The following is a 27,395-nucleotide window of genomic DNA, read 5'->3' as shown; positions in this document are numbered from 1 at the left end:
GCACCTGGAGGCTCAGGCTCTAAGTTCGGGGCAAGCCCCCTGTGCTTGGAACTGGGCAAAGGTTTTCGTCTTCACACTCATTATGCCACAAGCCTCTTTTAAGCAGAGATGCCTGCCAAGCCCAAGTATGCACATTCCATAATGAAGACAAATGTCCCCTTGAAGTGAGTTCAAACTGTGGAATGCGTTTTGCTATGGAACTTTATTGTCTTCTAATTAGAGTGACATTTGGTCAGTCTCATTATATCTGGAATCAAACCAGAGACTTGGAGGTAACAGCTCATGTATGCCCTGCCCTCCTTCCAGATACGGTGAGTAGGGTGGATAGTGTTCCTTTTTGGTAGTTCTCATCCTCACAGCCAGATTATTACTGAGGCTGTTACTAGTAAAAGATGCCAGAAACAAAAGTGCTTTCTGTGTTCTGATCTGTCTTTTAAAATGCAGTGAGTCTTTACTTAGATGTCTCCCCTTTCCCTGAGCACACTTAGCAGTGGATGCCTTTCCTACCTTTCCTCCCTGAAGGACCACAGCTGTGAGAATGCAGAGATGGTAGACATACAGGAGTGGTACCCTTTCCTTTGAGAGTTAACTGGTAGGAGGGAAGGAACACCAAGCATTTAATTTTGTGAACTTTCTTCTAGAGAATACAAATCACAACATTTAAGTTATATGAAAATAAATATTAAGGGCCTTCCCTTCTTGTAGAATCTCTATATTTTATGGGATTCAAATGCTGTGGGTCCCAGGCAGTAGATCTTGGGATAGACCGAGGAAGTCTAAGTAAAGAGAAAGAAAGTGAAGTGTTGGGCTCACATTACAATTCCTGTGAATGGCAGTTTGGTATCCAGGATCCTCCCCTCATGGCCATAAGGTGGTAGGTGTCACCTCTGGACTCGCCCTAAGTTAAATAGGATAATTTTGTCAGCAAGTCTCTGGTCTGCAAAATCAGCTCTGCTTCAGTACCCTCACACTCCAGGATGATTTTGTATTTGCCCTTGAATAGGTCTTCTTTCCTATTCTTATCCCTTTCTTTTCCTCCCTAATGAGTGGGGTTCTTTGGTATCCAAGGTCAATCAAAAATGCACAGTGAACAATGTATAAGACTGTAGGCTATAGGTTATAGGTCACCTAATAGAATATAGGTTACCTAATAGGACTAATAGGATATAGGTTACCTATCCAGTTCTTAAGTTTCCAGATTATCAAGCAACGTCCTCTTGCATTCGTGCTCTTAGCATGTTAATCATAATTATTTTAAACTTTGAGTCTGATGAATCTAACGTCTCTGTCATCTCTGAGTCTGATGCTTGCTGTCTCTACAAACTGTGCTCTTTGCCCTTTAGTATGCCTTGTAATTTTTGTTGAAAACAGACGAGATGTACTGGGTAAAAATCTGTGGTCAATAGGCTGTCAGTGATGTGGCCGTAAGATGAGGGGGAGAGGAAGAATCCTGTAGTCCTGTTACTAGGTCTCACTCTTTGAGTGAGCCTGTGGCCTGGACTGTATCTTTCACAAGTACTTCTCAGTTTTGTGTTGTTTTTGCTTTCTTTTCCCTCCTTTAGGTGGGACAGAATGGCTAGAGCAGGCTGGAGTTAGGTATTTCCCTTTTCCCAGGTTAGAAACTGGAAGTGCAATATCTTTCACCATTCATCTTAGTTTAGTCCTCCACATTCTCCAATATTCCTACATTACTTTGCCTTATTTGTTTAAAAATGGCACCATATATGGATGGCCTGAGACTCCCCATAATGAGGCACTTGTATTTGATCCTTACTTCTTTCTATATCACCAGTTACAGAAATCTTCAGTCACAACCTGAAAATGATACCAGGTGTCTGTATGATTGAGCAAAGCTGAGCATATTTGAAGGTATTAGGAAGAGGAAAGACGCCCAGAGGGGCTCATATTACTCTTACATAATATGAGGAATTTATATTCTCCAGGTATCTTCATATTACCATCACAGTAATCATTCCCATTATTGGAGTGCTTATCCTACATAGTGTTAGATATAGACTTTGACTCTCAGGGTCTCTGTGGCAAACTTAAATGCCAACTGGGACCAGGCATTGAATGACTTAAGTCATGCAGGGTAGGTCTGGGAAAATCTTGGCCCTCCTGCCCTTGTTGGAAAACAGACCTGGTATTCAGCTCTAGGGGCTTTGTTTTGAAGGAAGAGAGATCAACTCTTGCTAATCATCAAGCTTTTCAACAGAAACTACAAGTACAGATTTTTATGTTAATTCTCTAAATTAGTTAATGATGTCAATGACTTTGACTATACTTTAATTGAACAAAGTAAAACATACCTGTAGACTAGAATTCTTTAGTTCCCCCTCCCACCCCACATTGTGCATCCTCTGTCTTAAGGATGTACTTTAGCAAAGATGTACTTTCCCCCTTAGACAGTTACCTGTGCTGCCAAAGAAAATGCTCTTTAGAGACTAATTTGTTTCTCCATGTTGAAAATAGTTAAATCAGTCACTCTTTCCTCTTAACTACAGTACTTAAGAATGGGCTGTATTACCTGATCACAAGTCCCGTTGACAAGAACCATGTCACTAGATCATCATTCTGTGTAGGTCTGAAAATGTTTCTTTAGAAAGTATTAAGAGGCAATCATTGTGCTATATATACCTAGTTTAATATGACAAATAAAACATGGTCCTTTGTTAAATACTTTGTGCATATTTACACAGTGGAATAGTATATAGCTGTAAAAAAGAATGAGGAGGATATATATATATATATATATATATATATATATATATATATATATATATATATATATATACACACACACACATTCATACACTGGGGGCACCAAAAAAGTTTATACAAATGGACACTTTAGTCAACGTTGCTCAAGCAGTAGTTCACTGTAATCAGAAGTGTCTGGGCACTGATGATAACCACTTTGAGCATCTTTGTAACTGCAGAAGTCAAATGTGACTTGTATTCATCTTTTGTTATTGGTATATATATATATATATATATATATATATATATATATATATATATATCCAAAACAATGTATACATATTTTAAGAAAGGAAAAAAAAACTGTATTAAAATTGTAATACTCAATATATTCCAATAACAAAAGATGAATACAAATCATGTGTATACATTTTTTAGCTCCCTGGTGTGTTTGTGTGTGTGTGTGTGTGTGTGTGTGTGTGTATATATATATATATATATATATATATATATATATATATATATATCCTGATATAGAACAATCTCCAAGATATAATGTCAAGTGGGGGAAAAAGGTGGTGGACAGTGGAGAGTGAACATGCTGAAATTGGCATTAAAATGGGGAAGAATGTATATTGTTGGTTTTTGTAGAAATAATAAAATATCTTAAAGAACACAGAGAAATTGATAAAACTGTTGCCCTCAGCAGAAGTATTGAGAGGCAGGAGACAGCATAGGAGGAAGACTTTTTATATTTTGTATCAATTTAATCCCTAAGATAGGTTTACTGTATTATCAACTATGCTAATAAAATGGCAAAGGCAAGCTATCCTTTTAAAAATATCTATCAGGGGATTTTTATGGTCAATGACTGAGATAGCATGGAGGCAGACACCTAAGGATACACTGGAAGCAGTTTCCCTTCCACCCCAACAAACTCATACATTTTTAAAAAATCAATCAATAAATGAAAAATTAGCAGTATGCAAATGTATTTCAAAAGAAAAGCTCTCAATGGCTCAGGCAGCTTTTGTTTGCAAGAAGCCAGCATCTTAAACTGGGAAGCAAATCCCAAATTGAATTTTCTTGGTCCCCAAAATGTATACTGGCTGTCCTGCTGGTGAGAGACCAGGGGAGTCACAGCAGAAATCTCTAAGTTGTTCATAATAAATCCTTCCTCTTAAAAAAAAAAAAAAAAAAAAAGTTGTTGTGTTGTTGTTGTTTTAAACACAAGAATAGAGATGAACTCCAGAGCTCCGAACCCATTTTCATGCAAAACCACGCAGCTCTGTATACAAATAAAGACCTAGCTGGGAACCCTGAACAGAGCAACATAAATACTCACATCTGGTATAAATAAACAACAAGATACAATGTTTTACGATTAATGCCCAGCTCATGAATAAGTACACACAATGGAGATAGAAATATTTAATTTTGTGTTGTAGAACATAATTAGAAATTATTAAACAAAGTCAGAACACAGTAGAGACTTCTCAAAATGCACAGGCCCCGGGTGCAATCTGGGTGTATTTGGAACCAGTTTTGTCCAACATCAGATTTTTGTTTTTTAAAGAAAATCAATCAAGAAAAACTATAACCGCAGTGTTTCTTTAAATAGTTCATGAGAGTCACTTATTCTCTCTCTCTCACTTTTCCCACTTCCTTTTGGGAGTTTAATGCACTGAGATAAGATAAATATCTGCTTTTTAATGATGATCACACCGTATTAAAATGTCTCACTCTGTTACGGATAATGCATGAGATTATGAAAGATGAAAAAAAAGTAAAAGTTCCATTTTCTCCTCCCTGCTGATGCTGTTTGTTTAACTTTCACATTTTTCTAGCTTAGACAGTGAAACAACAACAGCTAATTTTACGGGATTTCTGTTCGTTCCACTTTGATTTCTCACAGAGAAGTAATCTCTACAAGTTCTCTATTATTTATTTATTATTTTCTTCTTAGATCGACAGTCGTAATTTCATTTCATTAAACTTGACTGGCTGTATCAGTACTGCTTGCTTTAATCAACTGGGATAGAATTCGGTAGAGCTAGGACAAATTGCCAGCATTCAATTAAAATAAAAGATTGCCTAGTCTTGAGCTATGGGGAGGGATAGCAGCAGATCACAAACCATGTCTCCCAGATACATGTAATTGTGTGTGGTCACCAACACGCATATGTAGCATTGTTCAAAGAATCAATGGAGTGATTTTTCTTCTGATTCTAACTCTTAAGGACTGTTGTGAATCAGAAGAATGTGGAAACTTTATGCAGACTTTATTTTTAAATTTTAGAAGTCAGCAAGTCAAGAAGAAAGGCTGAAGAATAATAAACCGGTAGACAAGTAGAAAGAGTTCTAAAGTGTGATTTTCACCTTTGCTTTGCCAGGTTATAGAAAGCAACAACAGGGCTTTTGTCCTCAGTTAGAATCGTCCCCTGCTCCGATTTTCTGTCTGGATAACCTTTCGAGCTGATTTATCTCCTTCTTAGAGACCAAAACGATAAGGATGCTGCATCTCTTCTACCTGGCCTTTTCCTCTACTCCCCTGCCAGCAACTTAACTCTTATTTGTTTTGAAAATGAGCCATTTAACAGGGCATTGCCTTTACTGGCTATTTGTTCTGCTGACCTATGGGGAAAGCTGGAATGGTGCTGCAAATGTGCTCCTCTAACAGGTCTGTTATTGCATTATTTCTTTATGGGGGCTTCCACGTAATTACACCAAATGTTGTTATAAATCCCACTGGAAGCCACCTCTCGGCTGAAGTCTAGAGGACACTTTCAGTGTATATCTCCCTCATCTGCTATTAGCACGCCTTCATGTTCTTCCCAGTATATTAGAGGACATGCTGAGCAGGGAACAAGGGCTACATGTTCCAAATGGAGAGTGAATGATTTGACGAGAAGCCAACCAGCACTTTGAGCAAAACTAACTACCGTCAAAACACTTCCTTCACAACAAAGGTTGAATCAAAACCCTATTCCCCTAGCATATGAATTAGAAGAACAATTGTCTGATTATGATTAAAAAAAGGAGCATTACATTTTATGTTCAGCCATAATTGGTATTTATGACAATTTATGTAAACAGTAATGAAGCCTATGTGATTTTTGCGAGGAAATTGCATTATGACACCAATGATCGTTACTGTTAATTTTCCTGAAGACATGATGGCAATCAGCAGGCATAGTTTCATTGTAAATAGGTTAATTTAAAATTCAAACACTGCTGGTATTTCAAAATGAGTTCACATTTGATTTCTAAAAGCTTCGGCCTGGTCTTTTTTGTTGTCAACATAAAAACGCGTGTATGATGTATGTCAATATATAAACATAGACATATATGACGGTGTGTCTTACATAATACACATCCATTTAATTTTTGTTCTGTTTTTGTGTATAGAAGTGTCTCAAAAAACTTACCACTAATATCATGGATTTGCTAGCTTTGTAATATAAGTAAAGAGTGACATACCAGCATATTGTATTATTTGAAGATTACCTAATCAAATTTTTAACACGATATAAAAACATAAGTGTATCTCTCTTTATTGATTTTGGGTTCCTGGTTAGTTACTAAGTTAAACTGATGTTCTGCCCGTACATATTTTCAGACCACATTAACTGGTTAATAATTTCTTTTTCCTTTTAAAATGTATACTTCCTAGGATTTAGATCAATTCCTGCCAACTTGTCCAAGCAAAGTGAAAGTGTCTAATTTTAACCTTTTGATGCTCAAAAATTTGGTATCTATCTATCTATCTATCTATCTATCTATCTATCTATCTATCTATCTATCTATAAATATTCCAAAAAGGCATTTAGAATTATAAGGAAAAAAAGAAGAAACTTTTTAAATGCTGGCCTGTGTCTACTTATTTTAAGCAATCCTATGATATACTTTCATATTTTTTATAATTGTAATAATATGAAAGCTGTAGTAATGTAAGTTACCATTTTTTCTTAAAAAATAAAATATTGCAGATGATGAGTATGCATTGTTGCAATAGATTTTTTTTTAACAATTGAAATGGCCCATGCTTGTAAATATCTCCTCTCTCTCTCTCTCTCTCTCTCTCTCTATCTCTCTCTAAGGGCAAGTTCTGGGTGCTCAATCAATTACTCATAGTTTGTTATTCTAATGAGAAAAAAATGTAAGCATGAATATTCAAAATGTATTACAATTTTGACTATATTAATCCTACCAGTTTGATCTTGAAAATTTCCTTCTTTGTAGAGAAGCTGTATGACGATGCCCATCTTTGTACATAGCACTTTTAATTAAAATGTCATTTGAAAAATAATACACACAGATAGTTTTATTTCTGGACCACTCATTTAAATAAATTTGGAATTGGAAACCATGCTTTAGGTAAGACAATACCTGGAAAGGTGAAACAAATGCTCTCAAACTTAGATGTTTATAGCTCTGAATTCATATTGCTTTGTACTGAATATAATAAAAAAATCAATAATTTTATATGAACTAGAAGTACATTTATATGAACAGAAAAAAATATATATGGCTATATATTAAGTCCGTGTACTTAATAATCTCGACCAATTACTCATGCTTACCTCAAGGGAGGGAAATAAAAGATGTTGAAGAGGTCTGTTCAGGTGTTTTCTATGTATTTTTCTCAATATTAATTTGTAACCTGTTCCTTCATTTGATAACAGACTTGAAGTAGCCATTGTAATGTTTTAAGGGGAAAATTATAGAAAGAAATCTTAAAATTAAGAAAATTATTTACATTTATAAATGTTCTGGGAATTAGATGAGGGCCATTTTTTAACTACTTCCTTTAGCAGGTATACCTTCTATGGGCGTTTATGTTGAGAATTACTGCTCTACGATATACTCAAAATGATACAGGTCTGTTGCTGAATAGGAATTTTTAAACCATTTTTAATTTGATTAGCAATTCTTTGCTGATGAGGCCAAATTCCTCATCAGTGTGTTCCTGGATGATCCCACTTATTGTCCTTCCATCCCTCATGGACAGAATAATTATTAAACCCAGAGACGCTCCTTCATCAAAAAGAGTGACTTGCTTAACACAAATCCTTCTATTTTAAAAGCAGAATCGATACAACAAAACGAAAAAAACTAAAATTTGAAAACATGTATCCAATTACTGAGAATTCAGCGCATTGAGTCTTCATTTATCATATGAACAGTAAGGATGTCTAGTTACCGTTTTACAGAATTGTTTTGCCATAAAATCTCAGGATTCTTTAACTTTTAAAACTTTTGTAATCTCACATCCCATATGGGTCAGCTTTAATAAATCCTAGTTATATGACATCAAATTGAGGAGCAAATCAATTTAGTTAATGTAGTCAAGTACTGGTGGGTTGTTACTAAAATAAATCTGTACAACCAAACTGACCTATCTAATTATTTGGGGTGGGGATATTTATCTGCATTAAAAAAAGAAGAAGAAAAAAAGGAAAGGGAAGGCAAATAAAATAAAGAAAAAATTAACTTAAAGCAAAAATGTCAATGTCAAACTAACCATAGAAAGTGACCACTGTGTTAGTTGACAAGGTTTGTTTGTGTATCCCTACAACTGAGCATTTGGTTTGGTTATAGGGTAGCATACATGGGTGCTGAATCTTGGTTTTAATATCAGTACAGGTTACTATGATTCATTTTATAGACTACATCTCTAGTTTCATCCAAAGTATATTTCTAAGCTTAACCACAAATTGTGCTGGTAAAACTGGCCTTTAACCAAGTCCAAAATCTCACAGAAGAGTATGGGGCAACAAGAGAAGAAAGAATATTAGTCGACCGTCAACACTTCATTTAAAAAACAAACAAACAAACAAACAGAAAACAGACAAATGAAAAAAAGTCTCACCACTTACACTATATAGAATATGAAGAGATATCTTTTTTATGTGAATTTGCTTGTGCAAGATATCACCTCCCATGCTCTTTAGTTTTGGTGTACTTAGCAGCATACTATAGCTGTGTGAACAGATTTGAGACCTGCACCATCCTACACCCACAAGGTTCTTATCTTATAGCCTGGGAACAATGGCATGATTGGAGGAGACAGAAAAGTATACAAAACGATTTTCTTCATCTCTGTATCTCCTAATGATTTTCCCATTATTAGGATTTCAAAAATGTTTGCTGAAATGGTTGATGAATTACACAAATGTTAAAGGTTTTGGCTCATGTTAGACCTTTTAAAATTCTATACTTGGGTGGAAAAAAGATAACATGCCACCAATTACCATGGTCTCACTTTCTCGAAAGGGAGTACATAAATGCATTGGGTATAGTATGCAGGCAAGGCTGCTGGCATCTTCCATAGATCATGTCCACACTGTGAGCTGACCAGCTGATTATTCATACTCCTAATTATGTTGCAGTGAGAGCTTACTAGGAATTGTGCAAACCTTATGCTCTCTGTCCTAATGGGGGAAAATGGCTGACAAACTGATTTACCTCTGAAGTTTTTGATCTAAGGATAGGCAAAGAGAGAGTCTAATTCCACTTGTTAGTATCTGTCTTTCATCACTCAGGGCTGATGAGAAAGAAAGAAAATCACAGACAAAGACCATTCTTTTATTTCTGAGAGAAAAAGGAATTTGACCACAAAGATGAAAAAGTTACAATTCTTTACCTTTAAGGGGAAACCTTTGGAGGATGACTCTCTCATTCTAAAAATGCAGGCATTGCTTTTTTTCTTTTGTACTCTATTAAGAATTGTGCATGAAACCACTCAGAGTAGATGGGGACTACGGGTCAACAGAACAGTTAGAAAGGTGACAAATAGCAATTCATTTCACTGTTTGTTTTCTAGATGATAGCTGCCTCTTTCTCCCAGTGTCCCCATGTTTCTAGGGTGCTACACAATGAGTTCTATGTCCTTTTAAATAGGGGCAGAGCTGACACAGTATAAACTAATAAATAGCACAATTGAAGTTTTCTTGGTCATGAAATACAATGAATTCCTCTCAGTTACTCTATTCTTTCTCACAATTATCTTTTCTAAAGAAACAGAGAAGTTATTTTGTGACTTTATTCTGACATTTATAGGTTACTTTATTTTTTTAAATAGTGCAGCTTCTCTATACCCTTCATGAAGTACAAATTTGTATTATGTTTGCTGAATTAGATTCAAAACCTGCTGCCTTAAGAATATTTCTAAAGTTAGCCCTTATTTAGTAACCATTTTATTTCTCACACATTACCTTCATATTTTACTTTTAATTTTAAAAAGTGACAATTGAGTGAGAAAGAAATGAAGAATTTTCAACCTGAACATATTTCTAGATATTTCTGTAGGATCAACCCAATGAGGATGCCAAATGTAACTCATACATGAAAAAAAAAAAAATTATGTCTGATCAACACACTAATTTCAGTTGTCTTTACAATTAATATCTGTCAATCTATTCAAACAGACATTTAGTGATCCATAATGATCTCTAATATTTCCAGAAAACTAGGAAAAAATAACAGCATGCCACCATGCGTTAATTGCACTCCTAGTGACATTTTCTAAGTGCCAGGATTTCTAAGATAGAGACAAGTCAAATATTAGAATACCAAATCCGAGAAAAGTGATGTTATGATACTGATTTAATCAGAACGTTTCCTCCAGAAATGTTAATTTATCGTTTATTCCTAATCAAATTCTCATATATTTTTAAGCTCCTTTTCTCAAATAGCCCTATTACAACACCTGCTGATTTTTCAACCAACATAGTTCTCAAATACATTGGTTGAAGATTTCAACCTGTGCTTGCTTTATAGCCTTTCTTGCCCAACTTGAATTCCATATTCTATTATTGCAGTCATGCAATGTTTCTCTTTCCAAAATACCCTGCAGTACATTGCATAATAGTTCAAAATATTTGCTGACCCTTCCAGAATAATGATTATATTTTTTCCCTCCCTCATTAATGTCTAGCAAAATTATGTGAATTTTTTTCTGAGGGCAGGGGGCAATGAATGGAAACTGAAGTAGCCTATAGCACTTTTAAGTGGAATCATATATGTATAATATGTACAGTTGCACTCTTTATTTCTTCAGCCATGAACCTAGCAATGCCATAGAGATAACTGTCAACTGATTGAAGAAATTGTGAAAAACAGCCAAACCTGACCTACAATGAATAACTAAACTGAGCAAGAAATAATCCTTTGCTGTTGCAGATTCCTGAGCATGTAGGACCTGCTGGATACTGAAGCAACACTTAGCCTCTGCTTTCTGCTGTATAAATTGATACCAGGAAAGGGATGCTCTTGTGCTATAATGAACTATCTACAAGCTATGATACTGCTCTCAGGACATGGCACCAAAGGTAAGGAAACAATTATTGAAGATATAAAAGTGGTTTTGAAATGGTCACACTTTTGATAAGATGTTCAACTGCGATCACTTGAAAGACAGGAGATGCACCAAGTGATCCTAGGAATGATCCAAGCTAATTCTAGGAACTAGAGTTTTATTAATGTGCTTTGGTTGCTCTGGACTATATTTGACAAGTGACTATAAGAAAGATGACGTAAGAAGAATCAAACTAAACAGGGCTGAATGCAAAAAGGAAGAAAAGGGACTGGAAAGTGTCCAGAAATTCAGGAGCTTATAATCCTGAAAGTTGCAACTGGGGGCCAATTTCCACCAATAGAAGGAAAAGGTAAGTAGACCTTTGTAAAGCAAAATGTACTCATGACTAACTGGGAAATGGGAGAAATAATGCCACAGGTTTTGTGGGTATGCGAGTTGGTAAACAGACTTTTCTAGAATCAAAGAATTAAGAGAGAGAACAAGTTTTAGAAAGGAACCATCAGTTAAAGAAACACTGATTATTTGAGGCTGAAAATCATCATTTAGTCCCCTGACTTTCTAAATGCAAGAAGCAGGATGGAAGAACTCAGCCAACAATAAGAAACATATTCCTCAAAGAAAAGTGATTTGGAAGATACGTTATAGGCAGCAAAATCATCTATCAAGGATACTCCCAAAGCCCAGAATAGAGACATCTCATAATTCTCCCCAACAGAATGTCATGACTACTGCAGAGCACTGATACTACATGCCTCTTCTTTCCCTCTCCAAATGGCAGTGTTTATTCAAGTTACCATGTCTTTGTTTCAACAATGCATATTCTTCTACCTGAGGAGGCTAGATAACTTTCCATTTGGGGTCATATATCTTTGTAACCAAAAGAAACACAACACTGGCCTAATGTATTAGGTGGTGCAAAAGTAATTGTGGTTTCAAATGTTAATAATTGCAAAAACCGTGATTCCTTTTGCACCAAGCTAATAGATATCCCATGACCCTAGACTTGAGTCTGACACTGTGTTTGAATGGGAATGCCTTTCATTCCTTTTTCTTGCCTTATTGAATTGGGTTAATTCTGCTACACGTCGAACAGATGTGGTGTGAGCAGATATCTTTTACTTGTTCTTGATTGCCGTAGGAAACATTAGTCTTTAAACATATATTAGGCTTTAAGTGATTTTTAAAGAGCATTGTCTTTAAACATTAAGAATAATGTTAGATGTAGGTTTTGTAGATACTCATTATCAAGTTGACAAAACCATCTCCTATTTGTAAGATTCAGAGAGGTTTTAATCATTAATGGATGTTGAATTGTATCACTTTTTTGCAAATATTGAAATGATCATATTTTTTTAGTTTGCTAATTTCATGAATTAAATTGATAGATTTTTTCCAATGTTAAACCCTGAACTCCTGGAATAAACCTGAGTTGATCGTATTATATTATCATCTTTATGTAGTTTTGGTTTTGATTTGCTAGAATTGGATTTAGAATTTTCTCATCTGTGTTCATAAGTATTGCTCTGTATTTTACTTTACTTGTAATATTGTTGTCTGGTTTTGCTACCAGGGTAATGCTATAACCTCACAGAGTAAATTGCAAATCAGTCTCTTCTCTTTATTTTTCTGGAAGTTTGTGTAGAATTGATAATATTTTTACCTCAAATGTTTGGTAGAGTTTGCCAATGAAATCTGGTCTTGGAGTGTCTTTGTAGCATAGTGTTAAAGTACAAATTCAATTTATTGAATAGAAATAGGGATGTTTATGTTTGGCTTCCCTTTTGTTTTGTGAGTTTTGGTATCTTGTGCCTTTCAAGGAATTCATTTATTTCATTGACATTGTTGAAGGTATTGGCTTAAAGTTGCTCATCATATTCGCTACCCTTTAAATAACTATAGAATGATTTTATTTTATATGTGTGGCTACAAGAAACACTAAAATGATTACTGATGTTCCATCTCTCATCCCTAATATTGGTAATCTGTGTATTTTCTATTTTTTCTTGATTATTCTGACTAAAGGTGTATCACTTTTATTTTTTTTTTATTTTCAAAGAATCAGTCAGTTTACTTTCATTGATTTTTTTCTATTATTTTCTGCTTTGTAATTTATATTTCTGGTCTGACTTTTATTATATCTTTTGTTCTGATTATTTTAAATTTATTCTTCTTTTCTTGGTCATCAAGGGGGAAGCCAAGTTCATTAATTTGACACTATGATTTTACTCTAATATAATCATTTAATGCTTTATATTTTCTCCTGTTTTAAAAAAATGTTTTTACTGATTGTAGAATTCTAGGTTGATAGTTTTTCTTTCAGTACTTTAAAGATGCTTCTCCCTTCCTTCTCAATTGCATTATTTTTGAAGAGAAATCTCTGTCATCGTTTTTATTTTTACTCTGTGCAAAAAGTGATTTCTTGTTTGGCTGCTTTTAAAAATTTGTTCTTTATAAGTAATTTTTGAATAATTTGATCATCATATATCTTCATGTAGTTTTCTTCATGTTTCTTTTGCTTGGGATTTATTGAGCTTCTTGAATGTGTGGCTTTATAATTTTCAACCAATTGGGGAAAATTCTTGCTGTTATTTCTTCAAATATTTCTTTTATTCCACTCTCTCTTTAGGAGTGTTATTCTCTGATTTGGTTTCTCGGTAGGGATTTTTTTTTTTTCACTATTCTTCATGGCTCTTATGTCTATACTCTGAGAGGTAAATCTATGTTTATTAATTTCCATAGCCATAGCAGAAGTAGGTATTTTGCAAAAAGTCTTCCTTAGGGATGCACAGCTTTCACAATTCACAAATTTGATGGCCTCAGGTTTGTTGTTGTTACTTGTTTGTTTGTTTTGTGTGCTTTTCCCTAATGACTCAAAACTTTTTATTTTAATCTTCAGTCCAGGCTTGTGGCTTTTTTGTTAATATAATTTCCTTAAAACTTAGTAGGCTTCTGATTTATTTGCATTTTGAAAGTTTTATGTACCGTTGTGTGTTGGGAAATCATTCTCCATGAGACTATTACCATTGCGCACATTTTACAACCAAAGTCATGGAATGCCTTTGCTCCTGGATTATCTTTTCAAGGGTGTTTATGTAGCAAAGGACTTTGGAAGTTAGAGAAAGTATTTAGATCTGAAGCAAAGAGAAAATTTATTTACAGCCTTCAGATAGAGATGATATCTCCTTCCAGGCAGAGTTCCAGCATGCTCACTATCCATTATAAAATATTTGGATTCCCAGAACTCAGGTGTCTTATATGATAATACAACCTACGTTGTATGCATTGTCCAATGGGAATTGGGATACAGGGAACTGGTGGGGAAAAAAAAAAAAGCCAAATCTTTAGCTATAACTATTGCTGTGAGGAAACATTTATTTGTCTTTGACTCAGGATTCTTGTATCTTCTGCCAGAATCCATGAAACCTTGTCAGGCCAAATTCTTAGCTTCCAAGTAAGGTAAAACATCAACCCTTCAGAGATATTCATGGTACCAATGCCCAACATTTTCCTACAATGTATTTCTCATGCATATCCATTTATTTGCTGCCTCATCCTCATGACTCTGTTTCTTTGTTTAATACGACTTAGACAATTTTATATAAAAGCCTTATTATGAAAATAATACTCTTACTTTGATCTTTGATGCAGAGCTGAGTCATTTACCTCAGCTGAAACGTCTTACTGTACAACGTTCACTTCATTCTTTCCTCGTTCGCTTTGGAGTCCAGAAGTCATCATCTTTTCCAACCTTTTAAGGGGGGTGATATCTGTATCCTTTTCCAGTTCTTTTTGAAAATCAGTGAATCTTTGCTTGAACTCACTTTTCTGATAACATATTAAAGGTAGACAATAATACCCATGCAGCACCAGCTCTCTGGTTCTTTTAACCACTGCTTTATAGCTATAGTTTCAGCACACACATTATCCTCTTCCAAGTTATTGCAGACAGTTTAACCAAACATTTGCCACTATGCAGCATGGATGTCCATCTTTTTAGCCTGTGAAACATATTCTCTCGCTGCCCATTACTCAAGTTCTCAACTACTAAGACAACATCACACATTTTGCTATTCTTAGTTTTCTTTTATGGCAGCCACTCTTGAAAGTACAAACTTCTGTATTTACTAGTTAATCTTAACTACTGAATCAATCTAACTAAAACAATGTGTAATATGAAGTCCAGTTAGATGTTCCTATCTGCAGATGGCCTTTTTCCAGGCAGTGTTTCAAGGATCCAGGTTCATTTTATCTTTCAACCATACTATTTTTGACAGAAGACCTCCGAAATCACCATGCCACCTATATTAATATGGTTAATATTGAGAAATCATCAAAAGTTACAATCATGAATGGGAAACTTTTATGAGCCAGAATTGAAAGTTGTGTATTTTGCTTTCAATGATATTATACTGGCCCCTTAACTACAACATGATATGGAAAACATAGTGTACTTGTTGGTTCAGTAAGAATGGAAACTATTTGGTGAATGGTTTGCCAGTCTCCACAGAGCATATTTTATATTTTTGATATGGTTATTAAATTTCTGTCTCCATCACTAGATTATAAGCTTCACAAAGACACATTTTATGTACAATTGTTTTGCAATTATGCTCCATACTTAGTGTTCAATAAAGTACTTGTTTAAAGAAATGAGTAAAAGAATTGAGGAAACTTAATATGGCCACACAGTTTTAATAATAATAAAACAGAGACGACAGATTAATTTACTTTCTCATTTCATATAGTTCTAAAGTTTCTAAAAGGCTATAAAACCTAGCTCTATAGAATTTCATGTTCTAGGAAATTTTATAAATATTCACCAAAAATTTCCAGTGGCTAACATTGTTATTATATTGAGATGCACATGGTCTTTAGAAATAGAGCAACATGAAAATAGCATATTAAAAAAAAATACTCACACGTTCTATTTACAAAGGATTTTGTCTTCAACTTGGGTAGATCATACCCCAGATTCAGCTTTTTATAATATGTATGAGGATGTGCTCTGCTCATATACTTAAATGCCAATCATGAAAAGTCAATTTACACCCAGTTTTTTGACAGTTGTAAGATGTGTTCAGCCCAAGCATGATGGGCCATCTTAAATTTTTTGTGTCATGAACCATTCCTTGTAACAACAGGATGACTTTATGTGTAAACGTGGGGTTTTATTTTCCTTCATAATATAATCTTATAATATATTCAAGGAGTTTTCTATAGGTCGACGTGGTTTGTTTATTTTGTTTTTTGACGAAATACTCCTCCAAAGACAGTGTCACCTTCTGCCCATTGTAGCCATGGTAGTTGTATTTGTACGAAAAATTGTGTGAGCTTGGTATGTTTTTAACATTAGTTAAGAGTAGTGATGTATTTCTACATTGAGAGAAGGATGCTGAGAAAGTCTGAAAGATTGTGGAGCACTGTCTGCATTTCTTTCTCACAGGTCGAGTTCAAGGGCGACATTAACAACTTGTTCTCCATCTAAAGACACATTTAGATTAGAGTTTACAGTGTACACAGCCTACGTTTGTTTTCCCCTCCTACTCATTGCCAGATAAGATACCTGAAAGGTATCTCCACAGTAACGTTCCAGAATTCATTTATTTAGATGAATAAAAATAATGAAATGCTAAATGAATTAAGAATTACATTTTTATACTAACTGAAAACAATTTAAATAGTCCATATTAATTAGCTCTGTGGCATGAATGATCTTTTCATTTCAAAGTTTAAAAAAATGAAGAATTTTTCAGTTACTATTTCTATATTTTTATGTATGGAAGAAGGGAGAAATGACTGCATACAGGAAATTTGCAGCTACTCTTTTCCCTAGGAGTCTCATTAGACCTACCATAGCCAGGAATACAATAAGAATACACAACTGGAAGGTTGATTTAAATTTCTAATGTTTAAAAAAGTACAATTATAGAAAGTTATAGTGTCCTTTGTTTCCTTTCCTTTTGAAAACTTTTAGCTTGGATTTCAGGAACATGTAAAGTAAAAACAAGGTGAATGATTCTAAAATCATTGTCTTTTTGTGATTTGTGTACACACACACACACACACACAGACACACACACACACACACACACACACACACTAAGGTATCATATTATTTGCATATTTTGCCTTACACTCTGTCCTACTCCAAGTCTCTTTCCTTCATGAATCCTACCTGCCTAAGATACAAAGTAACTCAGCAGCTGCTGCCACTAGATTTCTGGCAGATGGTCCTCCTCTGTGAAAGCTCTGACAAACATATTCTGCATGTACTTCCTTTTGGTGAAGTCTCAGTAGGTGTACCATGTATCTGAGAACCCTACATAGTTCTTAAATTACTTTACATGTGTGTGTCTTTAAAATCTCACATCAACTTCCTTAGGCAGGTACTATGTAATATCTTTCTTTTAAATCTCTCACAGTAGTTAACATAATGTTGCATGCACGGCAAACATTCAATAAAGAGATATCAAATTGGATAAGTTAAATATAATTGCTATTTATGACCCTAAAATTATCTGCCTTATTGACAAGAAGACACTGGAAAAAATGAAGCCTGGTATTTGCTGAAAGGTTGCTGAATGCCATTTTGTCTAACTTTCCATTTATTCAAGATGGTTCCCAGCGTTCTTTCATGTTCAGTGGATAACTAATGTGGGACTACAACAGAGAAGTATGGGCAGATAAAATGCCATACTCATTATCATGTGTAAATGTCAACAGAGTTCATGTTTGAAAAAACACCTTTTAATGTGAGAATAGGCACTGGGCCATGCTTCCTCATGTACCATCTGTCACATCACCTTTGAAGTCCTACTAAATCCTCGTCCTTTGAAGTCAGACACTCATCCTTCTACACAAAAGAAGCTGCTACATGCAGCAGTAGCAAAGAGATGAAAGAGTGTGCCTTAGCTGTGCTGAATATACTGTCGATGTTTTAATTTAAAGAGCTAATATTCACCTTTGACATAGAAAATTGGCTTCCGGTTACAGTTTTTCTGGAAGTGTGCTTGGGAATACATAGGTAAAACCTTCATAGATGTTTTCATTTCATGTAATAGATTCAATTGTAAACCATTTTCATAGATGCTTATTATAATATGACAGCAACTATGATAAACAATGTTAAAATATCAGCAAAGTTGAAAATACTTGCACCTTCACCAAACTGTAGAAAATCTCCTCCAAGCTTTGTTCCTAGGCCTTGTCCTTGGGCCCTGTCTTCACACTGCCGAGTACTGTTTATCAAGAACCTTATTAAGTCAATTTAGCAAGAATTCCCCACCCTCAATATCTCATCATCCTTAATATCTTTATTTCTCACCCTGAATATCTGATGACCCTGGCCTACCTTCATCAGAAATCTTATTAAATATACTTAATACGACTCCTTCTACCTTTCTTTGATGGCTCCTCTTAGTACTTTTCCATTCACCAACTCCCTCATTCTGCTTGTTTGTTATTAAGTCCCAACATATCCCTCCTGTATTCAGAATTGAGCTCAGTTCTATACTGGTTTCTTTTTTCCCCTATTGCAATACCTTATAATAAAATCTGTCTTTACCACTTCAAGTACACCTGGCTCTGTTTCTCTTAAACAAAGCAAATACATCCATTGCATAAATCAAATGACTAAAGACATATATAGCGTATTTTTGTAGTGGGTGATACAAGGTGGGGACTTCTACATTTGTGTCCATGATATTAAAATTGCTTCAATTTGTTAGGAAAAATAATTGTATTTTCAAAGAAGGAAATGTATTCTGTATATTTTACTTTTCTACCAGAAGAGGTACCGCCAATCAGAATACATTTATGGGTACCTGCAATGCGTCATACCGTGTGCTGAGCCTAGGTGCAAAAATTTAAATACAAGGAAATCCAGTCCTTTGTTGAATACTTTACATGGTGATAAGCCAAACAAATAAACATAGAAATAAAATATACAATATAGGGGTGCAAAAGTAAAGTGCTATATACATTAATGTTACTTTTGGGTAGGGGTTGAAAGAAAGCGTTCTGAAGCTGATGACGTTCGAGGTGAGATATCAAGTAAAATTAACTATGAAAAGTGGAGCGGTGATGAGTTAGGAAGAACAAAAGGGAAAGGAGAAGATGGAATTTAAGGCATTCTAGGTACAGGGACATCAAAATAAATCATGGGTGTAAGGTAGGTTCTCAAGGTATCATCTTTGGGCACACCTTAGATCAGAATCACCTGTGTTGGTGAAAGATGCCTATCTTCAAATTATCTTTAAAACTTGAATGACCCATCTGATTGATACTTAAAAATACAAATTTTACAGATACTTTCTGTTTTATTTTTTTAAAATTTTACTATTAGTTTCAAATGTACAAAGCAACATAACAGTTAGACACTTAAACCCCTCATAATTTGATAACCCACCCCTAAGTTACTACCCCTCTGACATCTTATATAGCTTTTACAATACCATTGACTATCTTCCTTATGTTGTACTCCACATCCTGTGACTATATATACCTATATATTTAGTTACAGTTGACATTCCGTATTATCCTACTTCAACTTTAAGTGTATAGCACATTAGGCACAGTCTATGAAGTGATCACTCTGACAATTCCAGGGCCTATCTGACATCTTACATGGTCTTTACAACATTGTTGATTATATTCCCCACACTGTATTAAGTACCAATTTGTATTTCTTAATATCTTCACTTTTTTCACCCTACCCCCAAACCCCACAACCCCATTTCAATCTATCGCCCCTGATAGATCTAGTGCCTATCTGGCACCATACCTAGTTATTACAATATTATTGATTATATTCCTTATGCTATAACCTACATCCTCATGATTGCGGTGTAACAACCAATTTGTACTTCTTAATCCCTTCCCCTTTCACCCATCCTTAACCCCACTCCCATCTTAAAGAAGTCCCTCTAATATTCCTTGTAATACTGGTTTGGTGGTGATGACCTCCTTCAGCTTTTTCTTGTCTTGGAAGTTCCTTATGTGTCCTTCCATTCTAAATGATAGCTTTGCTGGGCACAGTAATCTTTGTTGTATGTTGTTGCTTTTCATCACTTGGAATATTTCCTGCTATTCGCTTCTTGCCTGCAAAATTTCTGTTGAGAAATCAGCTGCCAGTCTTATGGGGCTCCCTTGTAGGTAACTAACTGCTTTTCTCTTGCTGCTTTTAAGATTCTCTCTTTGTCTTTAACCTTTGGGATTTTAATTATGATGTGTCTTGGTGTTTACCTCTTTGTGTTTATCTTGTTTGGGACTGTGTGCTTCCTGGGCTTCACTGGGTTAGGGAAGTTTTCCATCATTATTTCTTCAAATAGATTTTCAATTCCTTTCTCTCAGTCTTCTCCTTCTGATACCCCTACAATGAGAATGTTGGTACACTTTGTATTGTCCTGGAGGCCCCTTAAACTCCCCTCTATTTTTTGGATTTTTTTTTTTTTTTTCTGTTCTGGTTGGATTTTTTTCTGCTACTGTATCTTCTACATCACTGGTTGGGTCCTCTGCTTCTTCTAATCTGCTGTTGATTCTTTGTAATATATTTTTAATTTCCATTATTATGTCCTTTATTTCTGACTGGTTCTTTTTCATGGTTTCCATCTCCATTTTTATGCTCTTCCTGTTGAAGTTCTCCCTGAGATCACTGAGCATGCTGATAACCAGTGTTTGGAACTCTGCTTCTGATAGATATTGCTTATCTCCATTTTGCTTAGTTCTTTTTCTGGAGCTTTGTTCTGTTCTTTTACTTAGGACATATTGGCTCCCTCCCTGTGTTTGTTTCTATGTATTAGTTAGGGCTGCTATGTCTTCTGGTCTTAGTAGAGTGGCCTTAAGTAGTAGGTGTGCTGTGGGGTTCAGTGGCACAGTCTTTCTGGTCACCTAAGCCACGCACTCCAAGTGTGTCTCTTGTGTGGGTCATGTGTGTCATCGTCTTGTAGTTGAGTCTTGGTTGATAACTGCACATCCATGGGAGGGACTGACCCTTAGGCTCACTGGTTGTGAGGACTGGTCTTGACTACAGTGGAGGATTTGTGCAGGGGCTGATCTAATAAAGCAGTATCTGCCTCAGCGTGACTCTGTTGCTTCTTCAATCCACCACTTGGGTGTGTCATACTTGGAGGTGGCTGGGTAATGCTCCAGCTCATTTTGAAGCTGGCCACTGGGGGCACCAGCCCGTGGACCACTTTGGAAGAGATCCGCTGTAGGTCAAATTCGGCCACAGACTATATTCTACCGGTGGCCACCCAGCAGGAGCCACAAAGAAATCTGCAGGTTGCTACCACCTGTGTTGTTCTTGGAAGCACCTTGAGAGGCCAAGCCACAAACCAAGGCCGGCTGCCACTAGTGCCAAGCTTAAGGCTGCTCAGCCAGAGGCAACAGGACATGCTCAAGCCAAATCCTGCTTATCTGGGTTCCACGGACCGTTGGGAGACCCTAGGAAAGTCTGCAGCTTGAGCCAAGGCAGGTGGTCTGCCTGAAAAAGCCACAGAAAGCAGCCCAGGTGTGTCTGAAAGATGGGAAGTTCCGGGTATCGAATCTGAAGTGTGTGGTGAACCAAGGGCGGAGACTCAGATATTGCAGTTGCCTGTGTTCACATGCCTGAAAGGAGGAGGGCTCAACAAAGAAACAGTTGCCTCCACCAGCTCCCCCATCTAGGAAAAAGCTGCCTCTCCAGCCCCTGTCCCAAGCCAGACAACTCAGTTCCCCACCATGTGTCCCTGCCACTTCTCCAGTTGCTGCCCAGTACTGGAGCTCAGAGAAAATGATTCTGTTGGTGGGTTAGTCCATGCACAGTCCCTTTAAGAGGAGCACTTTTGAGTGTAGCCGCACTCAGTCTCACTCAGTCACAATTTCCGCTGGTTTTCACAACCAGAAATTACGGAGACTTCTCTCCCCAGCACTGGAACCCTGGGATGGGATGGGGCTGGGATCTCTCACTCCTCTGGAAGATGGCAGGACCCCCAAAGGCAAAATATCACTCCCAATCTTTAATGGTCACATGCAAGTGTGGGGCAAGCCCATTCCGCGTCTCTTCCCTTCCTACTAGTCTGGAGGTAGCTTCTTCTGCATGTCCTTAGTTGAATGGCTTCAGTTCAGCTAGATTTTAGGCAATTCTCAATAGTGGTTGTTTTGTAGATTAGTTGTAATTCTGATGTGATTGTACGAGAAGGGTTGCACAGCATTTACCTATTGTGCCATCTTGATTGTCTCTTCTCTGTTTTATTTCTATACAAATACATTTGAATCTTTGGCTTAAGATACAGAAGGTTTGCCCTTGATGTTATTAAAAACAAACAAACATTTTACCTAGTCATCACTAATTTAGCACACAAAAGGACTGAACATCTTTCAAGAACTAGGTGATTAAGACTATTTTTAGAGAAAGGGGAGCTTACATTTTTAGAAAGAAAGTGATTCTGTATTAAAGTGTGGTAGAAATATGGAAGACTAAGAATTTTGAAGGAACAGGGGAAACATTCCTGCAAATATATCTCTGAAAATATTGCTGAGTTCACAAGAAAGAAAAAGGGACCTCTAAGATAAATTAATTAAATTAAAAAAAAAATAATACAAAACTAAGTATATAAATAAATGATACTGACTTGAAGCAAGAAGGAATTGTAGACAAAGGAGAAAATAAGCCTAGTGTAAATCATACCAGTTCTGGAATCCACAGAAAAACAAAAACAAAACAAAAACCTATGGTTTTCTGTGATGTTAAAGAGCTGAGTTTGAGATAGAAAATTAAGCTGGTCTATTCAAGAGGTATAAAAATAGTGACAGGTCCAGTGTCACACTTTGGCTCCCAGCAAATCTGAAAACAAAACTTATCTGGAGTAATATGTCCAGCATTGTACAGATTAATTTAAATAAAATATAATTTTATCAATTGAAAATCACCGAACATATAAGACAACAGCAGAAAGAGTTATAAAATGATAACAATAATAAAACCAATATAGACTTTAAAGACTATTAGAAGAGATTATATATTTATAATGCATGAAACATTTACAGAAAAAAATATGAAATAAAAAATCCTACCAATATTATTTATATTCAACATTGAGCTATAGTTGCAATTTCTAGACAAATCCATAAGCAAATAAAATAATTGGTATAAAAATTAAAAGAAAAATATGCCATCAATCAAAAACTATATATGTACATAATATACTACAACTAATATATAGCAAAACATGCATTCAGAAGAGAATTTAGCAAGATGGCTAGATATAAGATAAATTACTCAACTCATCGACACATTAATATACCTATAACAAAGTAACTTGAAAATATTTATATTATTTACAATGGAAAATTTTTAAAATACAGTCAGAAATCTAGGAATATGTTCATCATAATATGTGCATGGCCTTCATAGTTAATTTTTAAATTTGATAAAAAAATCATTGGAGAAGACCTAAAGTAATAGATACATATACCACGTTTATGAAGAAAATAATATCAAAACATATCAGTTCTCAAATTATATTAAAATAACTCCAACCAAAATACCAGGAGGTCTATAGTAGCTAAGCTCTTTCTAATATTTATGTGTAAGAACAAAGCCCGATCAACAGCCAAGACACTCCTGAAGAAAAGATTGTTTTGTTTGGGGCAGCAAATTATGCTCAGAGACTGAGATTGTCAATTTATTTTACACAAGTTCACTGTGGGAATTTCACAAGCCAATATCGTACAGGATAATGTCTCTTAATAATCCAATAAAGACATGTTAAAGGATTTCTGATCAAGATGGCAGAGTAGGAAAATGCTGTGATTGCATCCTCTTACCACCACATCAAAATTACAAGTAAAGTACAGAAAAAAATATTGAGAGTTGCCTGAAGTCTAGCTGAACAGAAGTCCTATAACTAAGGATATATAGAAGAAGCCACCTCGAGACTGGTAGGAGGGGCAGAGACATGGAACTGGATGGTCCCACATCCATGTGTTGTTATTAAAAATCAGGAGGGATATCTTGGCTGCATAGGTCCCCACTATGGAGAAAGGGGTCCCAAGCCCATACCAGTGTTCCCAGCACAGGGTTCCAGTGCTGAGAAGTGAAGTCCCCACAATTTCTGGCCGTGAAAACCAGAGGAAATTGTAGCTGAGTGAGATGGGGGACAGCTAGAGCCCCAGGTGTTCCTCTTAAAGGGTCCTAACATGGAATTACTCACTGACAGACTAACTCACAATGAGTTCCTCAAAAGGCACCAGGGACATATGTGGGGAAAACTGACTTCTCTGGCTTCAGAGTGAAGACTGCAGGGGCAGCTTTCTCCCAGATGGAATTGCTGGCAGAAGTCATTTTTTTCTTTGTTGAGTACACCCACCTCCCAGATGCAGATGGGTGCCATATCTGAGAATCATCAGCCTGGCTAACATGATCACCCTGTCTTGGTGATTCACTGAGATCCCATCCCACCCAACTTCGGGTACACCCAAGCCACTTCCTGTGGCTTTTCCATACAAATGATGTGTCTTGGCTCATGCTGCACTCCTTCCAAAAATCTCTCAAGCGTTCACAAACAAGCAGCAACTGGCCTCAGCATGCTGCATCCATCTTGCTAAACAGCCCTCAGCCTGGCACTAGCAGCAGCCAGCCTCAGTTTTTGTCTTGGCCTCTCCCAGGCATCACCGAGCCCAACACGGATGGAAGACATCCACAGATCACATTGTGGTTCATGCAAAGTGGACTCAAACATGGCACAGGCCGAGGCTTAACTTGGCCTGTGGTGGGGCAGACAAGCTCAGTGTCTGGTTTCATGCCATAGCACCACCAGGGCACCTCCATATATGATGCACCCAAAGGACAGAATGAGCAGGCACAAGAGCCCTGTTAAAGGGGCTTCTGCTCTTTAGGTTTGTCCCCTGCACAATAGCTCTTCCACTGTAATTATGGTCAATCCTCACAACCAATCAGCCTGAGGATCAATCCTTCCCATTGATGTGCCAATAGAAACCAAATTCAACCATAGCAGGAGGGACCAACATAATCAATGTAAGGGACACACCTGAAGCACCTAGGTCAGGTGACCAGGGCAATTGTGCCACTGGGCCCCACAGGGCACCTACTACATAAGACCACTATACTCAGACTGGGAGACATAGTAGCTCTACCTAATACATAGAAACAAAACAGGGAGGCATCCAAAATGGGGAGACAAAGAAACAGATCCCAAATTAAAGAACAGAACAAAGCTCTAGAAGAACTAAATAAAATGGAGACAAGGAATCTACCAGATGCAGAGTTCAAAGCACTGGTTATAAGGATGCTCAATGATCTCAGTGAGAAGTTCAGCAAAGAGCTAGGAAATATAAAATTGAATATTGAAAACAAAAAAGAACCATTCAGAAGTGAACAGTGAAGGATACAATAACTGAAATAAAGAATACATTAGAGGGAATCAATATTACATTTGATGAAGTAGAGGTTTGGATAAATGATTTGGAAGATAAGGTAGCAGAAAACACCCAATCAAAACATCAAAAAAAAAAAAAAAAAAATCCCAAAAGGGATGGTTTACAGGGCTTCTGGGACAACATCAAGCATACCAACATTCACATCATAGGGGTACCAAAAGGAGAAGAGAGAGAGCAAGGAATTGAAAACCTATTTGATGAAATAGTGATGGAAAACTTCCCTAACCTCGCAAAGGAAATAGACATACAAGCCCAGAAAGCACAGAGAGTCCCAAACAAGATGAACCCCAAAAGGCCCACATCAAGATACATCATAATTAAAATGCCAAAAGTTAAAGACAAAGAGAGAATCTTAAAAGCATCAAGTGATAGTCAGTCAGTTACCTACAAGGGAGCTCCCATAAGACTGTCAACTGATTTCTTCAGAGAAATTTTGTAGTCCAGAAGGGACTGGCATGAAATATTCAAAGTAAGGACCTACAATCAAGATTACTCTACCAAGAAAACTATTATTTGAAATTGAAGGAGAGATAAAGAGCTTTCCAGACAAGAAAAAGCTAAAGGAGTTCATAACCATCAACCCAGTATTATAAGAAATGTTAAAAGGACTTCTTTAAGAAGGAGAAAAAAATGATCAAAACTGTGAATAATAAAATGACAATAAATACATATCTATTAACAATTACTTTCAATGTATAGGGATTAAAAATGCTCCAATTGGAAGACATAGTGTGATTGGATGGTTAAGAAAAAAAAACACTTACATATGCTGACTACAAGAGACTCACTTCAGATTGAAAGACACACACACACTGAAAGTAAAGGGAAGGAAAAACATATTTCATGAAAATTGTAATGAGAAAAACGCAAACAAACTGGGTATCAATACTTAAAATAGACTTTAAAACAAAGGCAATGACAAAAGACAAAGAAGGGCCCAGTGATTTCACTTCTGGGTATTTATCAAAAGAGACCCAAAACATAAATTTGAAGGGACATGTGCATCCATATGTTTATTGCAGCATTATTTAAAATAGCCAAGATATGGATGCAACCTGGGTGTCCATCAATGAATGTATGGGTAAATAAGAGGTTGCACGTAGATTACTATATTCAGTAACAAAAAATAATGAAATTTTTACATCTGCAAAAATAGGATGGATGTGCTAAGTGGAGTAAGTCAGACAGAGAACGACAAATGCCATATGATTTCAGTTATATGTAGAATCTAAAGAACAAAACAAAGAAACAAACAAAATAGAAACAGGCTCATAGATACAGAGAACATTTTGATGGTTGCCAGATGGAAGAGGGGTTGGGGGAGGGTAAAAAAGGTGAGGGATTAAGAGGTATAAATTGGTAGTTACAAAATAGTCATGGGGATGTAAAATATACCATAAGAAATATAATTGGTAATATTGTATTAACTATGTATAGTATCAGATGGGTACTAGATTTACTGAGTTGATCACTTTGTAAGTTATACACATGTGTAATTACTATGTTGTACACCTGAAACTAATATAATATTGTATGTCAACTGTAATTAAAAACTAAAAAAAAATATTATTAAAAAATAAAAATAAGCATACATTTTCTTTTTAGCATAGCAATTTTCACTAATGTACCCAAATAAATAATAAATACCAAAAAAAAATAATAATGCACTCCAAAGTAATAATTGATTAATTACATTATTGTTCTAGGCAAGAGGAGATGAAAGAAATAAAGTGCAAATTTAGTTGAGGTTTACCTTTCCTAATACTGTGTTTCCCTGAAAATAACACCAAGTCTTATATTAGATTTTTCTACAAAAGATGCATTAGGGCATATTTTCAGAGGCTGCCTTATTTTTTCATGTACAATAATCTACATTTATTCAACTACAGTCATGTCACATTCTTCTGGAACATCATCATAACATACCAAATGCGTC

General features: G+C 35.9%; 1 long non-coding RNA gene across 4 annotated transcripts in view; it reads right to left on the bottom strand.

The window, feature by feature from the left end:
* Positions 1–27,395, bottom strand: part of LOC141573148 (uncharacterized) — an 89,930-nt gene that overhangs the window by 19,205 nt on the left and 43,330 nt on the right. The window contains exon 2 of one of the 4 annotated variants that reach the window (XR_016021164.1): positions 814–898. The exons of the other annotated variants lie outside the window; for them this stretch is intronic. This is a non-coding gene — a long non-coding RNA (uncharacterized LOC141573148). The remainder of the gene's footprint in view (positions 1–813; positions 899–27,395) is intronic. 4 annotated transcript variants of the gene reach the window in all.

The sequence above is a fragment of the Rhinolophus sinicus genome, chromosome 4 (genome assembly GCF_057876585.1).
Source record: "Rhinolophus sinicus isolate RSI-liver-muscle chromosome 4, RSI-T2T, whole genome shotgun sequence".
NCBI classification, from domain to species: domain Eukaryota; kingdom Metazoa; phylum Chordata; class Mammalia; order Chiroptera; family Rhinolophidae; genus Rhinolophus; species Rhinolophus sinicus.
Note: the sequence above shows the minus strand (reverse complement) of the source record. Positions and strands in the feature narration are given on the sequence as shown.